At 37.9% G+C, this 18710-nt stretch overlaps 1 protein-coding gene and 1 long non-coding RNA gene across 4 annotated transcripts in view; one reads left to right on the plus strand and one right to left on the minus strand.

The window, feature by feature from the left end:
• Positions 1 to 18337, minus strand: part of LOC124136348 (protein kinase C delta type-like) — a 133342-nt gene extending 115005 nt beyond the window's left edge. For both annotated transcript variants that reach the window (XM_046502253.2, XM_046502255.2), the window contains exon 1: positions 18032 to 18337. The gene's annotated coding sequence lies outside the window, so the exon portion shown is untranslated. The remainder of the gene's footprint in view (positions 1 to 18031) is intronic.
• On the plus strand, positions 13143 to 17495 carry LOC124136349. 2 transcript variants are annotated; one of them, XR_006861345.1, is made up of 4 exons: positions 13143 to 13454; positions 14876 to 14945; positions 15912 to 16052; positions 16994 to 17495. It is a non-coding gene; the product is annotated as an uncharacterized LOC124136349 (long non-coding RNA). The 2 variants fall into 2 exon arrangements; XR_006861346.1 differs by having other exon boundaries at positions 15912 to 17495.
• Positions 18338 to 18710: the final 373 nt, after the last annotated feature.

Genomic DNA, 18710 nt, shown 5'->3' on the forward strand with positions numbered 1-18710 from the left:
TGTATGAATGTCGCACCCATCAGTAGGTGAGGTGAGGTGAAATGGGGTTTAAGGTCGCGTCCAGGATTATTGCACTCATATAGCGACTTGCATGTACTTGTGTGTGTCTGTGTGGCTGCTTGTACTTGTCGACTGATGCCGATTTATAGTGCTAGCTCACTGAGATACCATGCCGCAGTTTAACATGAATATCCCACTCAGACACAGCATACTTTTAGCCCCTTAATACCGAGCGCCAGACAGGGTAACAACAAGTACCATATTTTAACATCTTTTGGTATGACGCGGCCGGGGATCGAACGGGCGGACGCTCTACCACTAGACCACGGAGGCGGTCACCCATCAGTAGGGCATGTGGTATCAGTATGTTGGACAGGTCCTGTGTCATTAAGCAATGGGCACTGCTTATTAACTACCGTATTCGACGTAGTAAGCCCCCCTGCTTTAATAAGCGCCAACAGCGATATTTGCTAATATATTGGCTAGTGAACAATCCCAATTAGCACCCCTTCCGATTGATAAATATACACAAGACTTATTTATTCGCGTATAATACGCACTTGTTTCTTACACGCACCCTTAATAATGGGCAATTAAATTCTGGAATAATATATCTGTCGTATATAAACATTTCAGGCTGTCAGCATAAACCACGAAATTTATCTTTCAACTTTTTTCACCAAAATAATATTCTAATAAGACCCCCCAATTTCTAATTTTGAGAGCGCCCTGGGCGCTTATTATGTCAAGACGGTAGGCAGTATGTCACTGTCACTGAAATAATAAAATTTTACTTCACACAGTGAAAATATTGATCTTGTTTTCACTAGTAAGACACATGCAGATGTTTCGTTAGCATTTAGCTCACTTGCAAGGACAAGATTTTCAGTAAGTCAGATCTAGCCGCATCTCAGTAATTTGAGCACAAATACTCCCAAACAGTCAGACAATTGTAGAATGTCTTCAATATCCTAGTCAGGAAAATCCATGAGTCAGGAAAATCCATGATAAAAGGCGACCCGTGAAGATCCGGGGTAGAACAGGTCTTCAGCAACCCAGGCTTGCCGTAAAAGGCGACTATGCTTGTCGAAAGAGGAAACTAACGGAATCGGGTGGTCAGGCTCACTGACTTGGTTGATGCATGTCAACGTATCCCAATTGCGTGGATTGATGTTCATGATGTCAATCACTGGATTGTCTTGTCCAGACTCGATTACTTACAGACCGCCGTCATATAGCTTGGATATTGCTGAGTGAGGCGTTAAACAACAAACCAAACAATAAAAGGCATTGGGAAATTTGTTGTTTTGGATGTTCAGTGACGTATTTTGAAACTTTGATAAGATTCTGACTCACATCTTAATAAACAGATGATGGATTTCCATTGGTACGGTTAGCACAAAGTGAAGTTTCTCTTACAAATATGATTTTTGTGTCAAGTCCACTTATTTCACCTTTTAACAATGTCTCTGCATGTAACAACTGATGAAAGGTACATTACTGGTGACACACTTCCAGACCAAGTGAAACTGACAGTCATGTATATTTCAATGGTCATACATTTCATCTGTGATATTCATGCCATGTCGATCGCTAAACCCAGGGGGACTGACATAATGATGTATGAAATATGATGCCGCATTGATGAACTGCCTAGACAGGGGTATTAGTACAGTGATGAAGACATTGGACCTTGATGTTATGTACATTTCATAAACTGTGTCAACACTGACTGACAAGTGGAGCAAGAAGCCATTCACATTACCCATACTTTTGCTTGCAAATTCATTTGACACTGTATGGCAGTGAGTTGAGTTCAATATTGGTTTGAACAGTGTTTTAGTAATGTAATGGTGTGTCAGTTTAAAGTTGGAAGAAAACTCAAACTGATGCAGGTCGAAGATGTTTATAAATTTTGAGAAACATGAGCACGGGTATGGCGCTGATTTAAACCCATGACCATCAGATCCGGATACAGGAAAGGGAGACTACTCTGTAAGCACCTTCTACCGCTTAGACACTTAATGACCCTCGCAAGTATGTAACATATTCTATTCTAAAATATTTATTAGCATACTGTAAATCATTCATACAATGTTGACATCATATTTAAACCTTTTTTTTCAAACAACCTTAATCATGTTAATATTTTCATATCCAAAATCAATGAAATTATTACGATTAACACATCACAACATGGTGGAAATCTTTTCACATCTATTGGAAATTACAAAACCCACATGTTACATACATGAAGTACAGCTTCATGAATTATTTACTTCAGCATCAGCATTTATTTACATATATCATATGATTTTAAGAAAATCATAAAGAATACCAATTTTCATTGTTATGAACAAATATTTAAACAACAAAATCAGTAGTTCTTCATTTTATGATATTTGCAATTCAAATAATTTTTTTTTTCAAGCAACATGAATAAATATTTTCCTTGAATACAGACATATAGCTTTTGTTGTTTCTTTTCTGAGTGTTTCTTCCCTCACATGCAAAACTTATAAACATTAAATCAAAACTGAAACACAAACAAATTTCCGGCATAAATATAATTGTGTAAATGAAACTTTAAATAATGTGTGTGTTAAAGAATGAAGATGTAATTTTCTGTTCATGTTCCAGACAGCCCCAGAAAGCTTTATGATAAAGTACAACTCTATTATGCAGTCAGATCCTTAGAGGGTTGTCATGAAATTGACGCGTCTTACTCCCATTGCACATGGTCACTTTCGCTATAACAAGCAATTGACCACTACGAGTTGATACTGAGTAGATTGGTGTTTGTAATTTTCTACTATCGATCATAACTTCCTCGTGTGTTAACCCATGTCTCAAGAGTATGGTAAACGTCAGTCTCCACCACGGACTTGAGTCTGCACCAAGTATTGAGATGTCATTTATGTCATTATGACACACATACATTGCTACTTCAAACAATTTAATCAAAAATTTTAAAACAATTGAAATTTCACTGCTTTTTGTCAGACTGACATTTACCCACTATTCCCATTACTGGGAAATATGTTTCAAACTTTTTGTTGTAAATATTCTCAATGCCATAAATGTTTAAAATGCAAAGACAAGATAGGTGTATTAATTGGTTAAAGTTAATACTGCAATCCAAAGGCTTATTTTCGTTTTCCCAAAAGTACCTAAGTACATCGCGCTCAGGTAAAAATCCCAGAGAAATGTCAATGTTCCAAATTTTTCACATTTTTCAGAAATAGAAATATCTTTAAACAACCTTTTTAGATAATTCTTCCACTACATCTTCATTGAACATCTAACGGTTTCAAAGAATGACATGGATTACATCATTCTTCCAGTGTTCAAGATTTTATAAAACTTAATGCAACCTTAAGGAGAATGGTCCTGAAGTCATTCAATAAAAGAACATAAAATTATTGACTGTCCAATCAAAACATTGCTGTGATCATCCCATTCCTTTGACATCAATACCCAAAAAGTTGTGAATAATTCGGCATTTCTTGTCAAAGCTTCAAGACCACCATACATGGACAGAGAACAATGCAGATACGGTAACTATAGAAACAAAGTCCTTGAGAGGATGGAGAGACCTGTTTCTAGGATAGTGTTGAAACTTCAAACATTTGTGTCATTCATCATGTTCCATTTACTAACATATCCCTATTAATGGCTAAGAACCAATACACTGAACACCTTTCACAATCCAGAGTTAGAAATATTTCCATTTCACTAAAAACCTTTCACTTTTGAGAAAAATATGATTCCCTAATTTGGAAAGAAACTATAATAGCTTCCTTTGAATTCGGCATGTGTATAAGATTCTTGTTCAAAATAAAGTGATAAACTATACCAACTAAAACTGGCGAATATTAAACTTGCCACAAACAAATTCAAAATTAAAGAAATTAAACGACCATTATCCCAATTTTTTCCATATTTTATGTAAGAACGTAACTTCTGGAAATGTGCCCAATCGAAAATTCCAATACTGAAATTTCATCATGTCCAAGTGTTGAAACTTAATAAGAAATAATGTCACAAACTAACCACAACTAGGATCTGTTCTGACCCTTTCTGTTCAATGGAAACTGCACAATTCCAATGTATTGTTTCTCAAGTACACTTACATACATAGACCTGTTTAACCCTTTCAATCTGTATGAGGTGTCTACCGCACTGCTGGAACCTGTTCTACCAGTGAAGGTGTTAAGTGGACCAAGTGACCTCTACTAGTGACCATCCCCACCTGTGCCCACTCTGTTTGGGGAGTAAATGTTATCAACACGATTTCAACCAGAACTGACCCCAGATTTACCTCCACTGTTTGACCACTGAATGCTGACGCTTAACATATAGTCATGAATATATTGCGCACACACAATACTGCTGAAATTATTGTGAACAATATTGAATGGAATTTTGAATAAACTTAACAAAATAGCTCACAAACATAAGTCCAGATATACAACGATTTAGCCATTAGATGTACACGCTTACAACACCATGGCATAAATTTAGCCCGTAGACATCACGGAACAAAGTGTGGTAAACGAACATTCAGTCCAAGAATTATTGCTATCTTATTTAAAAATTTATATCAACGAAATAAACAAAATAAAATCCAAATCAATCTAGACTTGAGTTGGACTCCTTTTTGATTTATTCCCTAGGGTCTGGGAGACAGACTACAGTGTGTGTGTGCTCACAGCTAAGTGTGAATGTTCCTTTTTTGCATACCCCGGTAACCTTCTCAAATAGCAGAGTCAGTCAAGTGCTAAGCAGTTAACCCTTAGTACACATTAAGTCTGTCAATCACTGGATTGAATACTAGGGAATGTTACAAGATATTATTATGTATACCAGAATATCAATTGGGGCAAGAGGGTATGTACACCATGACATGAATATCCAGCATAAGAACTGAAGCAAGATACAGTGGTCCCTCGACTTAACGCTCCTCGATGTACCGCTACTCTGGATGCACCGCGGGGTAAACCATGGCTCCCAAAAATGCATGAAGAATTTTCCCCTAAAAGCGCGCTAACGCGCGTTAAAGCAAATAAAGTTACAAATAAACTGATGAAATTTAATTCCAAGTCGATGTACACGTGTGTGTATTTGTAAAACAATTACGTTCATTGTATCCGGCTGAATGTGATCGAAACCATTCTGCCTTTTGTTCCGGTTGTGAAAAAACATATCGTTCACAGATCTGGCATTAAACTCACATAAAATCAAATCACAGCAACAACAAACATAAGCCGCATTGTTTGATTTAATACTCATCTCAGCTTGTTGTGATTGGTAAGACAACATGTGAGATGTCTTCGAACTTCAAACCGGAGGCGTGTAATGCAATAACAACAATCGAAACAATGGCTTCCGGTATTTAATCCGGACTTGAGTAACCGTGAGAGACCTATGAAAAACATTGGAACTTCATTGTTTAAATAGCGTAATTACGAAGGGTATAAAATAAATCTTAGTTCATTAGTCAAACTGTCCCAAGATATTCATGGCCCTGACGATTTTCCCTTTGCATAATTATCATTATTAACAGAACTAAATATATCTCTTATCCACTCAAATCTACGTTTGTGTTTGTGTTTGATTTTTATAAATCGCTCAAATGACCGTGTAGTTACGCACGTCATGTCAATGTACATTGTACATAAAGTGCATACAGAGAGCCGGCCGTGTCCGGGTTTTTCATAACTTTGACACGTCATTATTTATTAACCAATCACAGACTTGGTTGCACATTAGTTTTGTTACAAGGCTGGTTTGGCTTTGTAATGTACTGTCATCAATCAATAATGTGAGTAGGTCGGCGATCCGACCAATTTTCTCCTGAAAAACTTAAAATATAACAACATTTATTTAGATTCTACATGTATAACATCCAGTCGTAAAATGATACAGACTACTTTGATTAATTTACACAAAGTATTCTTATTTTTTTACGCATGCAGTTTGAATCATCGTCCACAATCAGTGTTACATAGATCTACATGTCCCATGCCACTGTGAAATAATTGCGCCACTGTTCCATTCACTACCATCATTACGTAATGTGAACCTCAGCAAGGAATATCTGTACACCGCTCTTTCCTACACCGTGGGGTCAGTTTCTTGGACCCCGATGACAGCGGTATATCGAGGGATCACTGTACTGTGTATTCGAGAATTAGAATTGAAGCAAGATACTGTGTATTCGAGAATTAGAATTGAAGCAAGATACTATGTATTCAAGAATTAGAATTAAAACATGATACTATGTATTTGAGAATTAGAATTGAAGCAAGATACTATGTATTCAACAATAAGAATTAAAGCCAAATACTATGTATTCGAGAATTAGAATTGAAGCAAGATACTATGTATTCGAGAATTAGAATTGAAGCAAGATACTATGTATTCAACAATAAGAATTGAAGCAAGATACTATGTATTCAACAATAAGAATTGAAGCAAGATACTATGTATTCGAGAATAAGAACTGAAGCAAGATACTATGTATTTGAGAATTAGAATTGAAGCAAGATACTATGTATTCGAGAATTAGAATTGAAGCAAGAGACCATGTGTCCCACCATTAGAATTGAAGAAAGATAATACACATTCATCAAGAAATAAATTATAGCCAAGCATACAGGTTACAAAAAGAAGTGGAGCAAGACACTATGACACTGTGACACGTCTGTATATATCGTGTATATTATATACATACAGTGACAGGGAAGCTACTGTCCTAGTACTCACTCATACAGTGCTTCTCATAAATGTATGTCCTCCCAACAAGCAGGTTTAGTCCACACTGAACAATTAATTTTTCACCCAGGGCATTACCTCTGTACCTGTTAGACAACATGTAGGTATTGTTACACAGAACTAATTGTGTGAAGGCACAATTGACACGGTCCACCTACATTCTGTATGAGCTATAAATAAATTTAACATAACCGCCCTGAGGTGATGGCCTTGATGTATTGCCAGGTCACGGCTGAGTGAGGTCAAGGATCAAGTGTTAAGCGTGTCGTTCTCAATGTGTGTTTGATGGTTAGTGTAGATAAAATACATCAAAGAGTTCCTTGTCTGGAATTAATGTTGATATTGTCATTAAGCAAATACAGATAAGGGTTAACTGAGGCATACAAGTTTCATTGTCGAGCCATCAATCAATATAATTTATATTTTTATTTAGTCCTTATGTAATCCTACTGCCATTGTAGTGGCCATAAAATTTCGGAGTGGTGACAGGATTCGAACCACAGACCTTCTGATCTGAGGTCGGACACCTTGTCCACATGACCAAAGAAGTTAACCCCATCAGCAGGCTGACATGGACAGGATGGCTCCATATCCTGCTACACTGACAAGGAAAGGATGGCATCTTTGGGATGACACCACATCCTGCTACATTAACAAGGTAAGGATGCCATCTATGGGATGACTCCACATCCTGCTACACTGACAAGGAAAGGAGGGCATCTGTGGGATGACTCCATATCCTGCTACACTGACAAGGTAAGGATGCCATCTATGGGATGACTCCACATCCTGCTACACTGACATGGAAAGGATGCCATCTATGGGATGACTCCACATCCTGCTACATTAACAAGGTAAGGATGGCATCTATGGGATGACTCCACATCCTGCTACACTGACAAGGTAAGCATGGCATCTATGGGATGACTCCACATCCTGCTACACTGGCATAGAAAGGATGGCATCTATGGGATGACTCCACATCCTGCTACATTAACAAGGTAAGGATGTCATCAATGGGATGACTCCACATCCTGCTACACTGACATGGGAAGGATGGCATCTATGGGATGACTCCATATCCTGCTACATTAACAAGGTAAGGATGCCATCTATGGGATGACTCCATATCCTGCAACACTGACATGGGAAGGATGGCATCTATGGGATGACTCCATATCCTGCTACACTGACATGGAAAGGATTGCATCTATGGGATGACTCCATATCCTGCTACACTGACATGGAAAGGATGTCATCTATGGGATGACTCCATATCCTGCTACACTGACATGAAAAGGATGCCTTCTATGGGATGACTCCACATCCTGCTACACTGACATGGAAAGGATGGCATCTATGGGATGACTCCATATCCTGCTACACTGACATGGAAAGGATGTCATCAATGGGATGACTCCACATCCTGCTACACTGACAAGGTAAGGATGTCATCTATGGGATGACTCCATATCCTGCTACACTGACAAGGTAAGGATGCCATCTATGGGATGACTCCATATCCTGCTACACTGACATGGAAAGGATGTCATCAATGGGATGACTCCACATCCTGCTACACTGACAAGGTAAGGATGTCATCTATGGGATGACTCCATATCCTGCTACACTGACAAGGTAAGGATGTCATCAATGGGATGACTCCACATCCTGCTACACTGACAAGGTAAGGATGTCATCTATGGGATGACTCCATATCCTGCTACACTGACAAGGTAAGGATGTCATCTATGGGATGACTCCATATCCTGCTACACTGACATGGAAAGGATGGCATCTATGGGATGACTCCATATCCTGCTACACTGACATGAAAAGGATGTCATCTATGGGATGACTCCACATCCTGCTACACTGACATGGAAAGGATGGCATCTATAGGATGACTCCACATCCTGCTACACTGACATGGAAAGGATTGCATCTATGGGATGACTCCATATCCTGCTACACTGACATGGAAAGGATGCCTTCTATGGGATGACTCCATATCCTGCTACACTGACAAGGGAAGGATGGCATCTATGGGATGACTCCACATCCTGCTACACTGACATGGAAAGGATGGCATCTATGGGATGACTCCACATCCTGCTACACTGACATGGAAAGGATGTCATCTATGGGATGACTCCATATCCTGCTACACCATGATAAGAGAATAGTTCGATGTTGCCCAAAAAATTAATTCCTCAAATTAATGAGGGGGGTGAAAACAGGTCTGCAAGTTTTCCATCCAACAAAATCAACTTTTCAGGAAGTTTACAGTTCACAGTTATTTTTGTTGTTATTTTTTTAGGGTTTTGATTAGAAGGGGAGAGAGGGGCATGTCTCCAACTTTAAGGCACCCAACATTGAAATGCTTTCTGAAGCTGGAAAACTGCTGTCTGAAACAGCCAATGCCATTCACTCCCCACACAATGTGTTAATCGTACCTGATGGCGTGGATCCTAGCCCAGGTTGTCTACCAGTGGCTTGCCTGTCCAACTCTTGACAATTTACAGGCCCCCATGATATACCATATATGCCATATGAAGCACCCCTGACCAATTTCTAAGCCAATCTGTAAATATAATTCTAAGCGCCCATGGCTACACCCAACCCCAACCATTTACACAATAATCCATATTTTTCTGTGAATATTACTGATCTAAAAGCTGCAGTGTAGAAAGGGTATGCACTACCTTTAACTATCATCTAAAATATTTTAGTTAAATGGACATTTGAACTTATTCTGTTTTCAGTTCTCTGCTGCTCATTCTCAGACAATAAGTTTGATCTGTGTATGGTTTTAACAATCCCCTCCCCCTGTGCCACTTACTGTATTTTCTTGAGTATAATGCGCACCCCCTCTAGCGGCTTCAGTATTTTTAAAAAAAAAAAAATTGAATACCAAGCGCAGAAAAAAAATTACACCGTACCCCTTTAGCGAAGTCCGGCAAATGATTTATGATATATGTATCCATTCTCTGTCAACTAAATTTGGTTTCAAGGCGTCAATAGAGGTAATCTGACCTTGGTTGCTGTTTAATAACGGTGAGTTGTGCGATCTTCATATCACCATTTCACCGAAATTAATGAAAACAATATTAAAAGGAATTTTGAATAAAATTAATGAAATAAGTTACAAACAGAAGCCCAGATATACAAAGAAGACTTTTTATAGCCAGACAGTGTAATTAAATGATTAATTTGCGTACTTCAGTATGGATTTGTTGACATGGTATTTCCGGTGTTATGTGCTCACAGTAATGTCTTTCCATGGGGGAAAAACATCAAAACTCATTATTTCATGTATAATGCGCAGCCCCTTCTACACAGCTGTGTTTTTTGGAAAAAAAGTGTGCACTATACTCAAGAAAATACGGTATGCTCCAATAAAAGTAAACTTACACAGCCAGATTATTTAGGTAAAGGGGGTAAAAGATCCTTGATAAGGCAAACAGGAAGAAAATGCTCCAGACCTGGTGATTCATCCTCCTGCAATGATCCATTGTAACCGCCAACATCACACTGAATTAGGAATCTTTTCATATCCTGCCAAAGGAGCAGGTGTGCATGAACAGAATTCTATTTCACTTTTATATCTGTGCAACTGTCTTTCATATTTTATTTATACATCACTATACTACTGAGTAAATAAGTTAATCACTTGTCTGTGCTGAAGAGTAATGGTGAAATGGGGTGGAACGTCGCGTTAAAGAATATTGCACTTATATACCGATGTGCATGCAGATGTGTGGGTGTCTGTTGGTACTAGTCCGGAATAATGTCGGTTTTATAGTGCTAGCCCACTGAGATACCATGCAGTTTAACATGGACACCCCACTCAGACACATTACATGTCTTCTAGCTGAGCAATCCCTAACCAATTGTTGCATCCCTTTAACCCCAAGCAAAAGGCATGGTTTTGACTTTACAGGGTGATATATTAGTCTAGGTAGCATAAAGGAAAAACATCCATAAGAATAGATCTGCAAGTCTGAACATGTGTTGTTTTATTCTGCAGGAATATCAGTGTGTTGGCTGGTTCAGTAGGAAAACAAAGAAATGCTGCAGGTGCCTGTCTATATGTTCAAGCCTCAGTGGAAATGGATGCCTTGGTGGCTGAGTGGGTTGGATCGCTGACTTTGTGTGCTGACGATTAGGGGCCTCACTCTGGCAGTGTGGGTTCGAATCCCGAATGGGACTCAACCCAAAAGAGAACTAGAACCGGTACTTTACAAAGAAAGTGTTATCCTAAATATAACATTTGTTACATTTAACCACTTTCTAAATGCCATTGTGTTTTCACACATGTTCAAAGTATACAATATGTGTGTGGTTTACTGTCACACATATCACAATAATTTCAATATTTACTGTTCTCTCAAATGAGATTTACAACAAAAATAACGATCTATGTTAAATTACATTGTTTCTTCGCTACATGCCATTTGAAATATCAGCTTGATGTCGACTTATCATGTTTACAACAACTAAGGGTAGCCGGTAATAGGACACATTTTCACTGTGATTAACCCATCAATAAACACCTCCTACTTGCCAAGGCCCAGTTATCACTCACAGCATGTAACCTTGACAACAATGTAAACAAGGTGTCAATTACATATTTGTCAATATCTTTTGGGGGTCTCCAATTCTTAATCTACAGAATTACTCCACTCTATATGATTGCTATGAACATTAGGTATAGCCTAACATGCTAATGGGGACATAATATCATTTTGAGAACATTATTGAAAATGCAGTACAAAAATATTTTTATGATTCTTCAAAATCAGCACGATAGCTCAATTTGTTTTTTACCTTTTTAAACATTTCAACAAAAGAGAACACCAAAACTCAGTAACTCATTCAGTGATATAAATAAAGTATGATATGTGCGTTCAAGCTAATCATTCTCATAAACGTTTAATGAAACTTAATTATTAAATAAAAAGGGGGTCAAACCTGAACCCTGTTTTGATATTTTGAAATCTGATTAAGTCAACTATCCTTGCAAAATGTACACCAACATGGAACTTCTTTTATTCACAAATTTCATTTTATCATATCTAAAACACAATGTATGAAATACAGGTTTATAGAATAAATTAAACAATATTACATAATTAATAAATATCTTTATAATAACCCTTTAATCAAAATGTAAAAAGCAAATTGTAATGGATATTTATGTCATAAACGCCATGTTTCTCTGGTCCCAACACATTGTCAGGCATACATGATCTCACATGAAGTAAACAAGGTTTGTAAACAACTGTCAATCACACTCCAGCTATGTCAACACACTTGAATTCCGACAAAATGTTTCATCTGTTATTATAGGACTTAATTAATAATTTCGTTTGCAACCCACATTATCAGTGCATGACTCAATTACAGCATTTTACAGTTGACAGAGCTTTACAGTGCTGATAAGAGACCAGACAATTTATTTTTGTTTTGAATGAGCCTTCTCTATAATTTCTGAAAAGTATTTTTTTATACAATTATTGAAAATATGTTTTGAACAAACACCTTCAATTAATACAAATTGTATTTTTACTTTTTATTCAAGATAAATATTCAAAATAATCTGTCAAGTCCTGCATTACAATGCTATGATAGTTTTTTTTAGAGTTATAATTGCAGACTATACTGATGTTATACGTTTCAATTTAGACAGTGCAGTTGAATAAAGGTCACAACATATTTTACTGTTCTGCACTTGAAACATGAACTGACCCCAGAAATAGACCCACCCTTTTGTGTACATATCTGTACCAGTTGTTTAAACACTTGGGTATACGCATGATAAGTGGGCTGTATACCGGTTGTTATAAATCTGTACACATCGGATTTCCTTGAGACACTTGAGATCACTCTGGTTCATATTTTAATCCCTGATGATCCTGTTATCAGTCATTTATGACCATATTCTTTAATTTTACCTTCTTTTTACCATTTTTATCTATTTTTTAACATTGTGAGTTTTTCAAAACTTAACAATTTATGATCCTTTGTTAGAAATCTTGTACTTTAAATCCACACACCAAACATTTGTAAGAATTTGAACTATGGCGGGTGGCTTATCTGTGGCAGTATTGTGGCAGTTTCGTTGCAGTCCTGTGGCAGAAATAACAACCCCTTGTCACATGACATCCTGCCTGAGATGATGTCACTATATACAGATGACATCATTCCCGCTATGACATCACATGGATGTGATGCCATCGAAGGATGCCACCCGCTTCTTTCCTGTTTTTTTATTTTGCTGTCCTAGCCATTGGTCACCCTTTTCCTATGCTTATCCTTATTCTGAGTGCTAGGATGGTGGTACCGTGTTGGTTGCACTGGTTACAGACACATGTAACCTTGAAGGGACTATTTGCACATTCCTATATGCAGGGATCAGTGTATGGTTCTCGGTCGGCAGTGACAACAGTGACAACATGTAACATTGAAGGGACTATTTGCACATTCCTATATGAAGGGATCAGTGTATGGTTCTCGGTCGGCAGTGACAACAGTGGAGTCGATAGCTTAGGTTATATACCATATAAGTTTTTACCATACAGGTAGATATTTTCAAGTGCCAGGCGAGCATATACTGAAAGTAGTTGTGGTGTTGGTGCCATGGAGTTCCTAGACTAACCCTAGCTAGGCTAAGGGTAAGACCTTTCCTCTGAGACTTACTTCGTTTAGGTTTTAACGTGCGCTTTCCAACAAATGCGTATTTCGTACACTGGCTCACCAGGCCATTCAGTCATATGGTCGAGAAGGGTATGTCCGAAAGCGTAAGGCAACCTGGAGGGACTTTACGGTTACTTAATTAATTTTGGTTGACATTTGGAATTTTGAAATATGCAATACTGAAAGGTGGGGGAACTACAGGAGTTTGTGGGGTTGTTAAGCTGTGTGTTTTTATGGATTAAGTATTTCTGTTTAATTGGTAGCTTGTTTGCTAGGATTTTTTGTTTTTTTTGGATGCGGCCGAATAGGCTTGATTTGATTAGATAAATGCCTAGTGCTTCATCGGTGTGTAAGTCATTTACCGGGTTTAGTGGAGTTGCTAGTGTCATTTGATTGTTGTAGTTTAGTGTCCTCTACATCTTACTTACTAATATTGGAGATTTTACATGCGCTTTCCGACTTAAGCGTATGTCGCACACGGGCCTCTACGTCTCTTGACCAAGGCTTATATAGCCAAGGTCACCTGACACCAATTAAGTTATAAATATCAACAACAGTAATTAATGACAAGTGACGTAAGTGCACAGCTTGTTCAGGTTGTCTGACAGTAAATGTATAGTACAATGGTGATGTGGAGTTGGGTTTTAGCTGCTTTTAAACAGTTATATCACTGCGTGTCAGCTTAATGTGGGAGGAAAGCCCGAAGTGATGCAGGTCTCAGACGTTTACCACTTCTGTGAAACCCACGGGCACGGTAATGGTGCTGACAAACCCAGAAACATAATCGGGGCGAACCGGGATTCGAACTCACAATCATAGGTTTCTGGCGTGCCCAAGGGACGCAACTCTGCACAGCGAATCGCAGCGCCTTAAACGACTGGGCCACCTGTGTCCCCTCTATTTGTGAGTGGTGGGGCTATGATTTTTAAGGTACCAGACAGGAAAATAAGGGTCCCAGGGTCACCAATATACCAACAACACAAACATAAAGTATTTGTGAAGGTTAATTCATGGATGGGTATTCGTTCTTTAAAAAAACTTTTTTGATTGAGTGAAGAATATCAGACATTGACAATAATTAAACTTTGCCGGCTACCATGGCTAGAACTGAATTGGTTGCAATGATTCAAACAGCCACATTGTTTTGAATCCCTTGAAACTTGCAGGGCTAATTATTTGCATCGTTCTCAATTATTCTCAATAGACAAAGATAATGCAAGCACCTTTTGCATTCAGTAAAAGCCTAGAGTCCTATTATGGATCATAGTCATAAACATGAACTTTTGTTTCCCTGGAAACGAAGCCAAACACTATTTGATCATTAAAAAAAAAGGACACATGAAACATCTGTGACTGATAAAGCCGTGATTTGCATGAACATCTGATATATGTCCTGCAGGTATTTGTAAACATGGTGGACCCATCACCTACCTGCCACTGATGACAGGTAGATGTCTCACTAACGACAGGTAAAGTCATCTCACAGGTAATCTGTGTGCCTTGGGGGGAACTCGGATGAGTCAATTATGACTGTCATGGGTCAAAGTCAAAATATTCATATTTGGTTTAGGGATCTATGGCTGACCATATGTAATAAATCTGTTTTCTGTGGCACGTTGAGAATAGGTGTAAAGTTATAGATATTTTTTGTTAATATCCTCATCATTGCTCATATTAATATACAATGTAATATGAGACTTAGTGATTTATAGTATATATTTATGGCACAGAGATTTAAACTTTGTAATGTAAAAAAGGCTACCACAAGCCTTGGCCACTCAACAGCCCTCAGTTATCTCAGAGATGTACTTCTGGGTTCAATGTCAGAATAAGTCCCCAGTACCCCATGTTTGTCACATCTAAAGATCAAGATCACAGTGACCCCTTCTTGCCAACTGTGTGTTATCTTGACCTGAAACCTGTGGATTTTTGCTCATGCTGTCAACCACTGGTTGACCTGGATCCTGTTCCACTAAGGGCTCTTCTGCTACAATGATAGTAAGCCCTTGTTAAAGTATGTAAGTTACGATGATCTTACCGCTACGATGACCATAAGCCTTGGTTAAAGTATGTGTTACGATGATCTTACTGCTACGATGACGTTTAGCCTTTGTTAAAGTATATATGAGTTACGATGATCTTACTGCTACGATGACCGTAAGCCTTTATTAAAGTGAGTTACGATCAAAATCGCTTTGTGGAATGATCCCTGGCCCAGATAGTTATAACCTGAATATTGCTGGCTGTAGCCAAAAAGAAAATTCACCCACACACATGATGATATTTGTCCTTCGTCATTTCATCCGATTACTTAGTAAAGAGGTTACATCTAAACTGAGTGACAAACTCGAAACAGCTTTCAGCTATTAATTTGGCCTAGTTCCATGGTAAACTCATAAACTGTATTACAAAAATGTCCCAAATTTTATCCTCAGGATAGAAAGCATGCCGTTACACTGAGAGGGTCTGTTTGAAAATACTGATGCACCTAACTACATACCATCGTCAGAGCTTTAAGTATGATGCACTTTTGGTTATACAGTCACAATCTTGCCTGTATCAAGTTGATATGATGGGTAAGCATGTTTTTATTACTATGATGGAACATTTTTTCTCTCTTTAAATACACGTTAAATATACAACTCTGCATTTCAATGTAATATTCCATCACAGTGCATTAAAGGTACACTATACTATATGGTCTGGTGCTCATATCAAATCAAGGTCTAGACCTTGTATTAAAGGAAACTATCAAGCGATATCTGAAGGCATGCAGATCTAAAGTAACATGTGACAGATTTATCCAGGATTCCAGACTAATAGCCCTTGGCAATTTTGAGGGAAAAATTGTTACTTTGCTCAAATTGGTCACTGAAATGCAAGTCAATTCTGCAAAGCCTTATCAACAGTTATTACTATACAACATGAACTGGGAAATATTTAGTTGGGAATTTGTATTTACATTTACTGCAGACTTTAATTATCAACCTCTGAGCAGGTCTAGATAAATCCCTATGTGACCTCACTATGTCACAACAAAATTCCCTTATTGCACACCGTGTCCTCCTGTAGAGCATCATTGTACAATTATACAAGTCTCACAAAACAAACCAATTAGTCAGCTATCTGTCATGGTTCATCTTTGAGACCATATGTTTCCTTTTCTTGTGTAACAAATTTGCAGGAGGGATACACCACAATGACTGTTTCATGTCGTATCTTGCACAAGCACAGTTTTTTTTATTATTCTGTGCCCATATCAGATATAAGATAATTTCATCACGCTCATACACAATCACATGATTGCGGAAGAGTCTGTGCATGATCACATGAACACCTCTACTGTCCATCATAGACCAATTAGGTCACACTATAAAAAATTGAAGCTATGGATTATTGTCAATACATCAGGGGAAATGAAAAACTAGATCATTATGAAAAAAATACATAAATATTTTATGCTTATGCGGCAAATATAATCATTTGACATTTTTTTTAAGTAATTGATTGTAAGCAGATCAGATAACAAGTACCAGATGACACGGAAGTAGAGATGATTATCTGCCCTCTTCATGCTCCTCCTGACTATCCAACTGCTGTGCATCCCGACCACGTGAAAGGAGGAAGTAGTTCTGTGTGCATCCACCCCCAGACTAGCGGCAGTCATGCAGTCTTGTCAATGGCAGTTTTATAATTTATGTCCACAATGCTGTTTGTGAATACTGTCCATAAGTCATATATTTTTTAACTGTTTTTCCTTCTATGGCGATGTTCTCCCTTGTTTATATGTTTTCACATCATGTGACAAGAGTCAGCCCTAATTCATTTGTAAATTTAATTGTCAAAAGAAATAAATGCTGCTCATTTTACAAATTATGCCTATTTCAACCAACCTTGTTCATGGTGTTGTTTCAACCTTTTTCAAAATGATTGTTTTTTTAATACAAAATCATGTTTATGTTTAAACGAATACACATGCAATATACCTCTTAAGTTTGAGGTCTAACCCATTCATCATATTATGGTGGTATTGTCGAGGAGTGCAATATAAATGCAATTAACATGTTTGATTTGTGGTCAACCCATTCATCACACTATTGTGGTATTGTTGAGGAGTGCAATATACATGCAATTAACATGTTTGATTTGTGATCAACCCATTCATCACACTATTGTGGTATTGTCACGGAGTGCAATATACATGCAATTTACATGTGGTATATACCTTGTATATATACCTCGTGCGTAATACAATACTACAAAAAACAATCAATGCGTTATCACATCAAACACCTATTGAGAACAATGTGTATACCACAGAACTCACACTGGCAATACTGTCCGTGATTTCAAACAATGTTTGTATGTTTGGTCAGAGACCGATATCGGTGTATGGTCTCTGGTTTGGTGATGTAATACTTATTGACGATAACTTAACGTAAATAGACTATTCAAGTATTAATCCTTTAGTTTAACATCAAGATAACTGAGGTCAAGCAACACACTGTTAGTTTCACAATCTGCAAATATGACATTGTAAAACAACAAAAGTTACCTCAACTCATGCGTCCTGCTCCTACCGCTAACCGGCCGCTATCTGATGATCACCGACTGGGTACTCGAACCAGTTTAACAGTAAAATGAATACTCGAGCGATCGTTCTCTTCACTACTTCACAACTTTCGTTGAGCCGCGCCTCTTCACACACACAGCAACAAGTTAAAAGCGACAACGATCCACAGTCCGATCAATAATAAATGTCCTACGTTCCGTGTTTGGGTACTTTGCAGGTGCAAACGCCAGTCAAGCTGTGACGAGCGAGGAAAACACCCTTCAACACTCGCTCGTGTGCCTTGTCGCCAAAAATAGTATCACGCATGTGACGTCATCCCAACTATTAAACTAGGGTCGCGCTTTCCTTATATGGAACAACGTGACACAATCTAATCTCTGCGTTGTATTTTATGAATGAGTCTTTCAGTATGTGTTACCTGTATCACAATGACTAACTGTCGACGGTGTTCTGAGACATAAGGACTTTGAATGACGTGCAAGCCTATTTTTGTTTAATGTGTCCGTCGTGAGTGTGCTGATGCAGAGACGGAATAGTATATTTTAAGTCTGAATCACATTAGGACAAAACAATTAAAGACGTATATAGATCTATATCTATCTATATACGTCAGTGGACAAATTACAAATTACACAATCACTTTTAATGATAATATCTATCT

This window comes from Haliotis rufescens, unplaced genomic scaffold (genome assembly GCF_023055435.1).
Source record: "Haliotis rufescens isolate VD_foot unplaced genomic scaffold, xgHalRufe1.0.p SCAF_22, whole genome shotgun sequence".
NCBI lineage: Eukaryota > Metazoa > Mollusca > Gastropoda > Lepetellida > Haliotidae > Haliotis > Haliotis rufescens.